This window comes from Lonchura striata, chromosome 4, assembly GCF_050655825.1.
Source record: "Lonchura striata isolate lonStrDom1 chromosome 4, ASM5065582v1, whole genome shotgun sequence".
Taxonomy (NCBI): Eukaryota; Metazoa; Chordata; class Aves; order Passeriformes; family Estrildidae; genus Lonchura; species Lonchura striata.
Window position 1 is genome coordinate 4,424,252 of NC_140706.1, and position 13,675 is coordinate 4,437,926.

Consider the following 13,675-nt stretch of genomic DNA (forward strand, 5'->3'; position numbering starts at 1 on the left):
TGGGATTTCAGACACAATAACTTACTGAAGAATTTTAGGATTGTTTTAATCTCTTGTAGTAATAAAGTAACTGCATTCTTGTTTTCCCTCTCTTTGAGACTCATCCTTTCTCACTTCCACACAGTTTATGGCTTGCACACAAATTGTGTTACCTTCTCTTCCCTTTCATATTTTTTTTCCCTTGTTCCAAAGTGTAAATTGTTTCGTGCCACTCTACAAGGTTTTTCTCCCTAATGATATGGAGGGAGATAACTCCTAGTGCTGACAGAGGTAAGAGTAGCAGGATAAGTAATACCTCAGCTGCAGAATGATATACTGCTAGTGGGAGTAAACTCCAGATTCATATCCCAAAACACTAGTTAGTCTATCAGCACTTCTGCCATTATCTCCTCAGCCACAAATCCAAAGTTTCAAGGTCAGCTGTAACTGTATTGAAAATCTGGAGATCTAAGAAAAGCCCAGTGAATTAAGAGCCTTTTTCTGCCTGGATTTTGTTTCTGATCTGAGGCCACTCAGACGCCTCCATTTGGCTGGATCAGTGCAATAGGATAAAGGTAAATATAAAGCCTACACAGATAATATCACATTTTTGTAGGGGAGAAGTCACTTTTGAAAAAATATCAGGTATTCTAGACCACAGAAAATACAAGGCCAGAAAGCATTTTGTGTTGAGGCTTCAGTACTTACCCATGTGAATAAACATACACTATTAATATTGGCACCATGATAATTTGTTCAGAAAAAAGACTGATTGAATCAGTTCATTTAAACCTGGGTTTATTTGTTCCAAAGTCTTAAGAAAAAAGGAGTAAGGGGAAAAAAAGACATACTTAGACATTCAAAAGACATTCAAAAGACATTCAAAAGATATACAAAAGATATTCAATATTCTACATTCAGGTATAAATAATCAACTCTATGGAATTGAATATAGATCAACTGAAAAAAGAAAGCAGGAAGTGGGATAAGAAATCAAGAAATGTTGCCTCTGAAGAAAACTGGAGAGATCGGGGTTATCTCTTGTAGAAAATAGGAGACATAATATGTATTGTAAGTGCTGCTGCAGAGGGGGAAGAATAGGATAATGGGTGGGAGGCTGGTGACAAACTCAAGGTTACAACTGATTTGTTGGCCAAACTTTCCTAGGGAGCTAGCATACACACAATCTTGCAAACTCAGTGCTTTATTTACTGCATGGTGTAAACCTGTCTGAAGTAAATTTCCCACTGGTATCAAACTCTGAGGCTCTCAGCAACACAGATCATCTTTTGCTTTGTTCTTGTTTGCCAGCAATCTATTAGCATGAAGGTGGCACTAATGCTTTTCCCTACACATGAGATCAGGGAGTGTAAAACCATTGTATGAGTAAACTGCTCTTCTATTCACATCCATCAATAAATTTGGAACTGAAGTGTACATGCTCAAAGTAGGCTTTACCCTTCATCCTAACTTTTTGGGTAGCTTTTTACATTAACATGCTATAGCTGTCTCATAGTCTCACATCACTATCTGAATTTAAGAGTGAAAATACATCCAGCTTCAGCAATTGCTTGTCACTCACCTATTGAAATCTGCATTTATATTGCTAATTAATCTGAGTGATTTCCCTTCCCTAGTGCTGTGCCCACTACTGTACTACCCTTACCTGAACTGGCAGAAACCATTTTCCATAATAGGTCAAGGGAACTCCAGAATAAAATCCTTTCAGCTAATGCAAAAATGGCTTGTGTTTTTTTTTTTTTGTTTTTTTTCCCTTGATATTGCAATACTTTCAGCACTTTCTCCTTTTTGTGTTTGCTCATGCTCCCTGGAACTTGGTTTTAGATGAAATGGAAGCACACTGGATGGATATATTTTTTCCTTATGACCTGAAATTGGCTTTAAGCAGCCATTTAGGAGCAGTTCTGATGAAACTTTAAAGGCTGGATGTGATTCTGTGCTCATGTAACTTCTCAGAGCAATCATTTGTACCATCCAGGGTAAGGGATGAGCAGGTGGAGCAGCCCTGGGAGAAGGACTTGGAGGTGCTGGTGGGTGAGAGCTGGACATGACTAATCTTTGAAATCCTTCATGTCCTGGGCTGGTCCCCCAGCAGGAAAGGGGGATTCTGCCTCTCTGCCCTGCTCAGGTGAGATCCCACCTGCAGAGCTGCTCCAGCCCTGGGGTCCAGCAGAGAAGGGACCTGGAGATGCTGGAGAGAGTCCAGAGGAGGCACCAGGATCAGAGGGATGGAGCAGCTCTGCTGGGAAAGTCTGGGAGAGCTGGGGTTGCTCAGCCTGGAGAAGAAAAGCCTCTGGGGGGACCTCACTGCAGCTTTCCAGTGCTGAAAGAGTTCAATAAAAATGGAGAGAGACTGTTCACAAGGCATGTAGTGTTTGGACAAGGGGGAGTGGATTCAAACCGAGAGGAGGTTTAGACTTGATATTAGGAAAAATAAATATTCCCTGTGAGGGTGGTGAGGCCCTGGCACAGGGTGCCCAGAGAAGCTGTGGCTGCCCCTGGATCCCTGGAAGTGCCCAAGGCCAGGTTGGACAGGGCTTGGAGCAACCTGGGACAGTAGAATGTGTCCCTGTCCATGGCAGGGGGTGGATCTGGATGGGCTTTAAGGTCCCTTCCACCCAAACCATTCTGTGGTTTTACCTTCTGAACTTAATTAGGTATTTCAGATATAGAGCCTCAATAGTCACCCAGAAAATTGCTTCTCTGACAAATTTTCCCACAGTGCCACTTTGTGTAAGAGTCTGTATTAATCCTTCTGATTTCTTTTTTTTTAGCTTTTTAGCACCATATATTGACACTACAGAACAGAGATGGTAATATTTATCATTTATATGAAATGGGAGAATCTTTATTCCAGTCTTGAGCTCTCTATTTCAGATGAGCTTTGAATGACTGAAACAATGCCTGGGAAAGGTACAGGTTTGTTATTTGCTGCAAGGCTGAGACTGGAATCCTCTAGTGCTTGGACAATCTTTGCAGGCAATAGAGTGGTCCTAGAGTTATGGATAAATCTGGAAATTTAACACGCACTTGCAATGTCTGGGATTTTCTTTGAGGACTTGAAGATCAGACACTAGAAAAAATAATAATTTTAATTTTCTTTCCACTTAACTCTAAATAGTGTATTTTGATAGCAGCTGACATATGGAAAGCTGTGGGGAAAAAAGTGCTTTGAAATGTAAGTAATCTTTGTCAGAAATAGAAGCCATGTAATGATATGACAATATCCCAAACAGTTTGCATGGTGCCTTAACCATATTATTTGTTTTGATTTGACTGTGATAGAAAACACCCATCCACAGACTCTGCCTGGCTTGTCAGCTATGTAAAATCACAAACCCTAAATCAAAGCCATCAGCTCCTTTCTTCTGCTAAATAGCAGCACAAGCAAACACTACCACCTGCAGACACTGTCCTGTATCTCAGCCCACCTCCCCTGAGGCCAGTGAGCAGGAAGGGTCTGCAGAGTTTACTACAAGTCTAAAGAAGCTGTTGACTACATTTGTGCATTTAATTTGCACATATTTAATCCCACCTTTGGTCCACAATTTTTTATAGTCTATACTTTTTACAGTACTGCAATCACAGAAAAATTAGGTTGTGAGGGAATATATAAGCTCTGTAGTGAAGGCTCCTGTGCAAAAAAAAGATTAACCTCAAAGTCAGAGCATGTTATTCAGGACTTTGTCCAGTTGAATGTTGAAAATTTACAAGGCTGAAGGTTTAAACCACTCCTTTGCACCTCTGTTCTGGCACTTAACCAGTTAGTGGTGGCCTTGGCAGCATTAGATTTATGTTGAACTCAATGGTCATAAATGTCTTTTCCAACCTAAATTATTATCTGTTTCTGATACTTCTTCCTCAGTTTTGTTTTGTCTCAATATTTGCTGGGATACAATCATTCCCCTCCTGTTCCTCTAGTCTGAGGAAAGATAGAAAATTGGAAAAAACAAATTTCTATATCTGCAATGGCAATGAAAGACCCCTGTTGGAGTCTTGGTGTCCAAGAGAAAAAGATGTTGGGCTCACACATCCTGTTGATGTGAGGCTCTTCAAGAATACCATGCATACAAAGGAAAAGATAGAATGCAAATGTCCTGCACAGATAACTGCATGGCTCAAAAGCTGTCTGGAGGTGATAACTGTGGAAAAGATATATAAAAAAAAAAACACCTATGAAGGAAAAGCAGCAAATTTGGAATAGAAGCCCCACCAGAGTTATGTCCTGGTAAGTCTGATCATGATTATCCCTGCTTCACATCCAAGGCTCTGAGCTACAACAGAAGCTGCCTTTATTTGGAGAGAGGGAGGTGTATTTTTTAAAAAAGCAAATGTGTTTCATACGGGATATGTATTTGGAATGAATTTTCTGCAGAAGCTGAGAAAGCAGCAGCTTTGCCTGATAGATCCTCCCAAGGGAACTGTGGCTCAGAGCAGTATCACACGTGTGCTCGTCTTCACAATGGAGCAATCCTGGGAGCAGATAAAGTGAACACCTAGAAGAAAGGCTTAAGTTTGCCAGTGATAAAGAGCATTCATCCAAAGCTAGAGAGAGTTGTTTCTGGCAGGTTTCTCTGCTTTATTTTGTTAAACTTCAGTGTGATCCCCACTCGAGCTCAACAGATATTTAAAAGCTCTGAGAGCACAAAACCAGCCATCCTATCATCCAGCTTATGTCAACTTATTTTGATTCAATAGGGGCATTGCAGACAGACCTGGTACAGCTCTAAACTCTGAGGGTGCAGTTTAGTGCTCAGCCCTCCTTTACAATGCCCAGACTTAAGAGCCAAGGGAAGGGAAAGATGAGGGGAGAAAATAAAACTTACAACCTTTTCACTTGCTCTGTGAATCCATATGGTTTCTGAGGAAAAAAGATGCAGTGTTCATGATGGTGCATTTGGATTCCTTAAGAAAAGCATCTCCCTCTTGGATTGATCCCATGGTGGAAATAAGGCACTGAATTTATTTTTAGGTACAAAGCAAGTGGTTCACAGACACCTCGTTTAATGAGTTTCTGTGATATACTGCAACAGGGGCAAAAATCTCAAGTGCAGGGCTGTAAATGAAGTCTCCTGGCTGAGGAAGTAATTCTGTCACTGCAGTGCCCATGTAGGTTAATTCCTAAACCCAAAGCACTGAGGTGTTTTCAGAAGTGGATGTCTGTAGGAGGGCATGCTTTCAAAAGCAACTTTTGTACCTAAAGCTGTGAGGAACTCCCTGTTCACTTCCTGATGCACTACAAAAGATTTCCTAATAACTCTTAAACAATTAAACATTATCTGCCCCCTTCTGTCATCCTCAGGGCCTGGAGAACAGGGGTACATCCATATAACAACCTGAACCTGGGCCCTTAACCTGGTAAATAACTTCCTGTGAAGCAAATTCTGAGCACAGTTTGGGAGTCATGAATTTGCTGAGATAATTCCCAACAGTTTGCAACCAGCTACAGCCACACATCCTTTCCAGAGCCCTTAACTTTTGGGGCTGTAAATGTCAGCAGTGATACTGGGTTTAGCATAGAACTGTAGCCTCAGTCTGTTTGAATGTGTCTGGGGCTCAGGAGAGAGGTCTGTAATTATTTGTAGATATTTTTTGCCCAGGATTCAGACTGTAGCTGCTTTCTGCACATTTCATCTTGCTGGATGTTTGTTGACTAAAGCCTCTTAAAACATTAGAAACATCAGATGGATGGTTGTGAAGTCTAAAAAATATGAATAATACCTGGTTTTTTGAAGCCACAGAATAATGACTAGAATTCTGAAAGAAGCAGAAGGTCAGAAAATGCTGGTATCTGATGTTTTATACATGCAAAACCATGGGCATAGCAGAATTAATTTCTTTGGGCAGCAAAGCAAGGAGCAAAGGAAAGAGCAACTTAGATGGGAGAAGGATGAACTGTGAAATAAGCAAGCTTAAAAAAATAAATATTCATGGGAAAGATGTTACTTTTAACATTTTAAAAAAGAAAAAAATTGATCTATTTTAATATGTTGTAGGGATGACTGTACTGCTTTAGAACAACACACCTTTCTGATTAAAAGGTGACTCTTAAAGCCCAAATCCTCCAAAATAAATAATTTCAATAAAAGTAGCACATTTAACTTATTTATGCTGTAGAAGCTACACAAATAATGCTCAACAACATATTGCCTGCAGCTGCCTGCAGAATTTTAACTCTGTCCTCCTGCACACACATTAAAATAGAAACTTAACAGGCAATTCCTCTCGAGCCCAGGTTATATGAGTATTTCTTTCTTATTTCATACAAAAGACATAAGAGCTTTGTATTCAGCAGGGAGCAGAAGATTACAGATGCAGCCTGTGTAATGTTCTCTATTTTGATCATACCTTAAATTCTGCAGGTGCTAAATGAAGGGATGAAAACAAAGGCTCTGTATATCCCCAGCTGCTGGAATCCATGATCAATGGGATCTCTCATATCATATTCAGCAGCACAATGTTAATCAAGGTCACTGTCTCTTTTTTTTTTTTTTTTTTTTTTTTTTTTTTTTGTTGCAGTGATTAAGAGTCATGTCAGAGAAAACATATTTCTTTGATTGTTTATGTTATTCACATCTGATAGGGACTAAAATCACTCATTCCCAGCCTGAGGCAGTTTAAATGGATGCTGTAACTTCAGCAATGATTTTTAGTTCAACTTTTGCTGTACATACACTTTGTGTGGGATTTTCTGTGAGACACACTGGAGTTTTAAGGATTATATGTTGCCAGTGGGCACATTCCCTTCATTTGTGTGTTTTGATATTCCTTGTCTCCAATAGCCCAAAATCAGTTTGAGAGTGATAAACAGTTTTCCAGGCATCCTTTTCTTCACCTGGCTTTAAAGGAAGGTCTGTGCTATGCAGAATTTCTGAGAGGAGGGAAAAATTGTGGCTGCTAATTGCATAAGAAATTCATTATTCAAAATTTACACCTAATTGGCAGCAGCACACCAAAGGACAGTTGGCTATTTTAACTGCTACTGAGGAGACTGTGGAAAAATCTTTTAGAGTCCCCCAAAAAGTGAGAAATTGGTGTGAGTATAGCAGAAAGAGGGCTGGAGGCAGGAGCACAGGAGTGAGGGAAGTTGCAAGGGGAATTAGAGCAACCTTCATTCCACTGCCTACAGCAACATGGAGAGAAGACAGAGGAGATTCTTGGGGTCGCACAATGAAAGGTCAAGAGGCAAAGGCCACATGTTTCAGCAGTGGAAACTCACAATGGAGTTTTGGAAATTCATTTTCCCTTCAGCACAGGAACATAGGTTCAGCAGTTAGGGAGCAGAATCACAGACCCTGCAGGTTTTCCAGACTCCAGAATTGCCCAAGAAAGAGACAGAACTAAGGGAAATGGCTTCAGACTGGAAGAGAATAGGTTTAATGAGATATTAGGGAAAGAATTCTTCCCAGTGAAGGTAGTGAGGCCCTGGTACAGGTTGCCCAGAGAAGCTGTATTGTAAATGTAGGTGAACCCAGTGGGAAGAAATGATGATGTCTGACTCAGGTTCAGAAGGTTGAATGATTTCTTTATTATAACTATGCTAAAATACATTAATATACTATATGAAGAAAGATACTAAAACTACATACTACTTTCTCTAACTACCATATCCAACCAACTCACAACTTGCGACCTTCTCCTGAGAGTCCAGCCCCAGGTGGGTTGGATTGGCCATCAGCTCAAACAATCCTCACCAGAATCCAATCAAGCAATCACCCCAGGTAAAAAATTCTCCAAACACATTCCACATAGGAAAAACAAGGAGCAGAAATAGAAATTGTTTTCTCTTTCTTTCTCTCTGTGCACTTCTGTGAAAAATCCTGAGAGGGAGAGAAATGTGCTCCCCACAAAGCTGTGGCTGCCTCTGGATCCCTGGAAATGTTCAAGGCCAAGTTGGATTGGGCTTGGAAGAACCTGGGATAATGGGATGTGTCCCTGCCCAGGGCAGGGGGCTGGAACAACATGATTTATGAGATCTCTTCCCACCCAAACCATTCTGTGGTTCTGTGATTCTATGAAATCTGATGTATCTTTGAGGCTGCTCTTGCTTTGAGCAGAAGTTTGCATAACAGACCTCCAGAGGTTGCTCCTGGTCATGACTGTTGTCTGATTCTGTGATTCTGGTTTTGTGTAATCTCTCCTGGGGAAAAGGAGGTCCCCTCTGAAATAAGAAGTGACACTGGAGAAGCAGCAAATGCAATGGGTTTTAATTATTAGGATGAGATCAAAGGGCTTTCATCAGCTCAGTTCAGAACAGTTCCATATGACACAGTTCAGAAGTCAAGACAACAAAAGTTGCAGGGATCTATAAACACCTTGGAAATACCCAGGAGCTTTCCAAAGCATATCTCTTCTGTTAATAAACCGAGCATTTCTAATTAGTGTAAGTGACCACAAAACTCTAACCAAGGAGCACAAATTAGAGAAAGCACACAGCCTAATTTAATGACTCTAGAAGTTATTACCTGCCTACATGAAGCCTGACATGAGGAGAGTATTGAGTGAATTATGTGGATTGAATGAGAAATGTGGTGGGCTTCTGCCAAGTGGAGGAATGAGAGGGGAGGAGGGGGGAGTAGCTCATTTACCCCGGATCAGAAATCCATATGCTTGTTAACCAGGCACTGGCTACATCCCAACATGAAAAATGAAGTTTACATTGTGTGTGTGAACCAGTAATTTGCATTGATTTGCACATGATTTGTGTCTAATTTGCTAATCGTTAAACTCCATGTGATATGTAAATAGGTAGAAAGTTAAAACCTTGGCTTTAAATTCATTCACTCTGACAATTTAATCTGGTTGGCAGAAGTTGCCTTCCCTCACACAGTCTGGGTAAATTGAAGGTCACACTCCATGAAAGACTTGCAAAAAGGCCTTTCTCTCATTGGTTCCTTCTATTGTTCCTGTCCAAATACAGACAACTTTTCCAGCAGTTACTCTTTTTTTAGGATTTTTGAGATGCTTAGATTATTCAATTTATGTGCCTTGTAGGCCACCTGTATGTAAGGCTGACCTTACACAACACTAATTATCCCTTTGAGATCCCTGAAATATGGATGGGATGCAGAGCAGAAAATGTAGGAATGACAGAAGTAAAAACAGCTGCCTGAAGGCCCTGCAAGACTGGTATTAATGTGAACAGGACCAGGCTGAAAATCTACAACTAGACCTTCTAATATTTCAGACAAATGAACACAAATTGGTTTATTTAAAATGTGTTTAAATGCAAAAGGGCTATCACTATATCTATATGGCTCCATTAAGAAAAAAAAAAAAAAAAAAAAAAAAAAAAGTAGCAATTTGGTAGGGTTTTTTTCTGAGATAGAAATAAGAGGTGACTAAACTGGGGTGTTTGATATTATCAGTATCTCAGCTATCTTGGGTGATTTCAGGATCATGAGAAATGTTGATATCAAAGTTGAACAAAAAAAGTATGAACAGGTTTCAAAGATCAAATGGGATTTGACCTCCTGTTGAAGAAAGACTTGCCAGCAATGTATGCAGTGTTAATATATTTAGTTGGCTGTAGGAATATATTAAAGTTTCCTGATGTCCTAGAAGACAAAAATGGTATGTAAATGAAGTTGTTTCATGTGTGGGTAGTTTGGTATTTTTTTCTTTAAAAATACAAAATTGATCACAAACATTTTAACAACACAAAAATTCACAGTGTAACTTGGTGAATAGAGCACTGGATTATAAAATAAAATAATAGTTTTATTCACGCTTGTTTGTCATGAGTCTATAACTCCTCAAACAGAACAATAGGAGTAATTAAGTATGACAGAGGATGGAGAAAAGGTTTCAAAGTGGACTCTGCAGAGCTAATGAACACCAGCCAATTGATAACTCATCGATGGACCTAATCCTGCACCAGTGAAGCCATTGGAAATATTGTCTTCACTGGGTGCAAAACCAGACCTTCGAGGGTGAGGTCAGTTTGAATTCTGCCAGCGATGAGCCCTGCAGCCTCTGCATATTGGACTATCCATTGATTTAACACTATTTTGATGGTCTTATAATGCAAATGCTGACCTTGAGAGGGGAAGGTTTTCACTTTCTGACTTTTTGTTTTGCTGTTGCCAGCATAGCAATTAATGCATACTTAGTAGAATCCAAGCTTAGTCACTCCTGAAAGTAATTATGTGCTAATTATGCAATTATTTTATTTTATATAGGCAGCAAAAAATTTTAAAGTACTTCAATTATAGTTTCTTCAAAAAATCAAATCAACTACTACTTGACTTAAAAAGTAATTTATAAAATAATTTGTCACTTGACATTTTAAGAATTATGAGATTTTACAGCATTCTTATTGTGTATCTAACTAAACCATTTTTTTATCTGCTTTTCTTCCCCCCCAGTATTAGAAATTTGATGTGGCTGCACCTTACCCATCTGTCTGAAATTAGCAGATCATATGTTTATATAAATTACTTATTATCAGATTCGTATATGTTTGCCTGACTCCTAGCAGTCTTGGTGGAGTTGGAAATAAAACTTAAACAGATTTGAAGAAGAGAGGGTAAGAACAATTTTGTGTATAAGTGAGGCAGATCAGAGCAAGTTTTTTACATATCTGATACTTCATTTCCTCTTAAAGATTTTTGAATCCGCTGACTATTGTTGCTCCATTTGTCAGAATTGGCAAAATTGGCAAATGGAGAGAGATAGGGGTAATTTTTTTTTTTTTTTTTTTTTTTTTTTTTTTTTTTTTTGTGAGAGTTCTGAGCAGGCAAAAAAACCCAAACCAGTGCTTCTAACCAAAGCAAGCCAAATAAGTTCAGCCTATTTTTGTTGGTCAGCCAGTGTTTCCAGCAGCACATCCTGACTCATGTATGGGCAGCCTTAAACCAGGCACAGCTCCTCAAAGAATAGTCCAGATCCATGACAAGGCAGCTGGAGCTTCACAGTGGCTTTCCCTGAACTGATTATTGGAACAGGGAGAAGATTTTGGGAACAGATGATGAGGGAAAGCAGTAGGAGATGTAGCAGTAGGACTCCAATCCAGAGGAACACAGGATTTTCTAGTTCAGCTCCTTATGAATTACTTTAATTCTCCTTTAAAAGATGCTTTATCTCCATAAAAATATTGTTCCAGACAGTATCTGCTGTGCTCAGAGGGAAACTCTCATTTATGTACAGGAAACAAATAGCATCAATCAAATCACACTTATGCCCCCTTCTGCATAATAATACAATAATAGGGGTCGGATTTAGTGTTACTCAGGCTACACTGGTAATGAGGAGTTCAAGTGAATTTGAGTCTTATTATTGTAAACAATATGGAAAGGCATTCACAGAAAGATTATAAAATAATGTTGTGCTGTTTGATAGCTGGGAATTTAAAGGCAGGGAGGGGTGAATTAAAACCTCAAGATTTTAAGTGCTTTTTGACTTTAGCACTGAATAAGTCTTTGTTGATACTAAATTAATTTTTATCAGTATCAAAAATCAAGCAATATTAAGATGTTCACATTTGCTATAAAGGATTTTATCAAAACCTTTGTAGGTCCTGTACAAAAAAGCTCATCAAGAAAGTTACCCTCTCCCTTCTCAAAGGAAGATTTTTTGATCACCCTCTTGAAATGTTGCCAGTTCCTTGCATCTATTTGTTCTGGACTGGTCACTCTTTTGAAAGTTTTATGCCATTTTTGTCAGTAAAAGTACAATTGGGGAGAAGAGTAAGATCTTCCTGGCTGTCCCTGGAACCCAGCACTGCTTCTTGCTCTTCCCTGAAGGAGGTTATGGTGGGGCAGTGGGGATGTCTGTGTGTCCCATCTGAGCTTTAAATTGAAAGAAACATGCTATAGGGATTGAATCTTTATCAGCTGCTGCATGAAGTTGCATTGTAAGGAGTCTGCTGATACTGAAACATGAAAATATTCTCTAGAATTTATATCTTCCTTCAATGCCTTCTGTAATCAGCTCCCTTATTCTGTTTTTGCCTCCCTGACTCGTGCTGCTGTCATTGACTGGCAGGCAGAGACCACAGCATTGCCAATTTACATTTGCAATCAATAGAGCGCTTTGGTTTTCAATTAAGTGATTAACATGCATTTGATAAACAACAAAGTTAACTTTTAGCTGACATTTATGACTATGCACTGAAGCAGAAACACTCAAAATCTGATTACACAGAGCTCTTCCTGGCTGCATCTGTCATATACACCTCTGCTTTCCACTCTCCTTCTTAAACACCATTCAGGACTCCTCCCCTGCTGACAAGCTCCAAAATGTTTTGCCTTCTGACATCAGTGAAAATATGCACCTTATTCTAATTGAGAGCTAGTTAGCAAAAAACCAAGGAGATTGGACACACCCAAACAGAAGGATGGGGTGCAACTTCCTTAGTGTGTATTCTCTGGAAATTTGCAATTGAATTAATGTTTGCCTTGCAAAGTCCCTTTTGGTGATCACCACCCAGACTTGAGCAGCAGGTTAATCTTGCTTGTCCCTCAGCACCTACACCCTGAAGATGGCACACAAGTCTCAGGGTCTGCTCTGTCAGGATGACCCCAAGAGTGTATAAGTCCTTGTTTGCTAGAACTGTGCAGCCAAAGAAGGAGTTGGAATGCGTAGGGTTGCCTTCTCAAGGTTGTTTATTTTTCCTTATCTATAGCATTCTTTCTCTGACCTGCTGAGCTAGCAAGGAGGTCATGGCATTCTGTGTGCCGCCTCAGGCGGTGTTTACATTTTATACTCAAAACTAGGTGTACTATGTTTACAATATTGTACCAATACCTATCATTTATGTTGGACAGTGTGTCTCTACCTTAAACCAATAGAAAAGTGTCACCATCACGCCAAGACATGGAGGACAAGAAGAAGGAGAAGAAGGTCAGGACACACCCAAATCCCTCCACCTTGACCTGCTGAATCCTAGTCTAAAAAGCCCCAAATTCTACTTTTTTACCCTGTGTTAACTCAACTATGTGTTACAAACCCATGTGGCTTGTAATTCCTCATAGAAATTTGACAGCTTTTTCCACAGGCTAAAATTGAAGCCACAGGTGTTTTTGACTTCGTGCCAAGGTCTCTGAGCCCCTTGCCAGGGTCTCAAGACAGCCAGGGCAGCCAGAAGGATGTCCTGGACTCTGACACACAAGCAATCTGGCCTTTTCCTTGTGCCAACCCCCAATGGGGGTGTGGGCCTTCCTCTCCAGTTGCTGGGTCCAAAAGGGAGGGAAGAGCTGCAATCCCAGTTGAACTGAGACAGCACATCTTTTTCTGAGACCCTTTGGGACGTGACAGCTTGAAAAGAGACGGATCAGGAGACAATGTGCCTGGTCACGAGAGCACAAGGGGAAAATGGAATTAAAAAACTGGAGAGCTGTCATTACAAGGGGATAATTTTCCCTCATTTCAGAGTGTGTAATCCTACCACTTTGAACTCTAACAAGCTCTCCTAAATCCAAGCCTCTATCTGGGGTAGCTGTGAAAGCACAAATGCAGGCTGAAGGCTGTGCTTGATCAAGGGAGAGACCAAGAACAATTGAGAGTGAGATTCAAGATACCCACATAACATGAAGCTCTGCAGTGAAAACAGCTTTATTTTCACAGCAGAGGAACAGAGGGTGGGGGAAAGAAAAAAATCCAACAGGTAGAAGATCACAGGATCAGCCCTCCTTTGTCCAGGCTGCAGAAGCTGTGAGAAATAGGTTTTATTGGG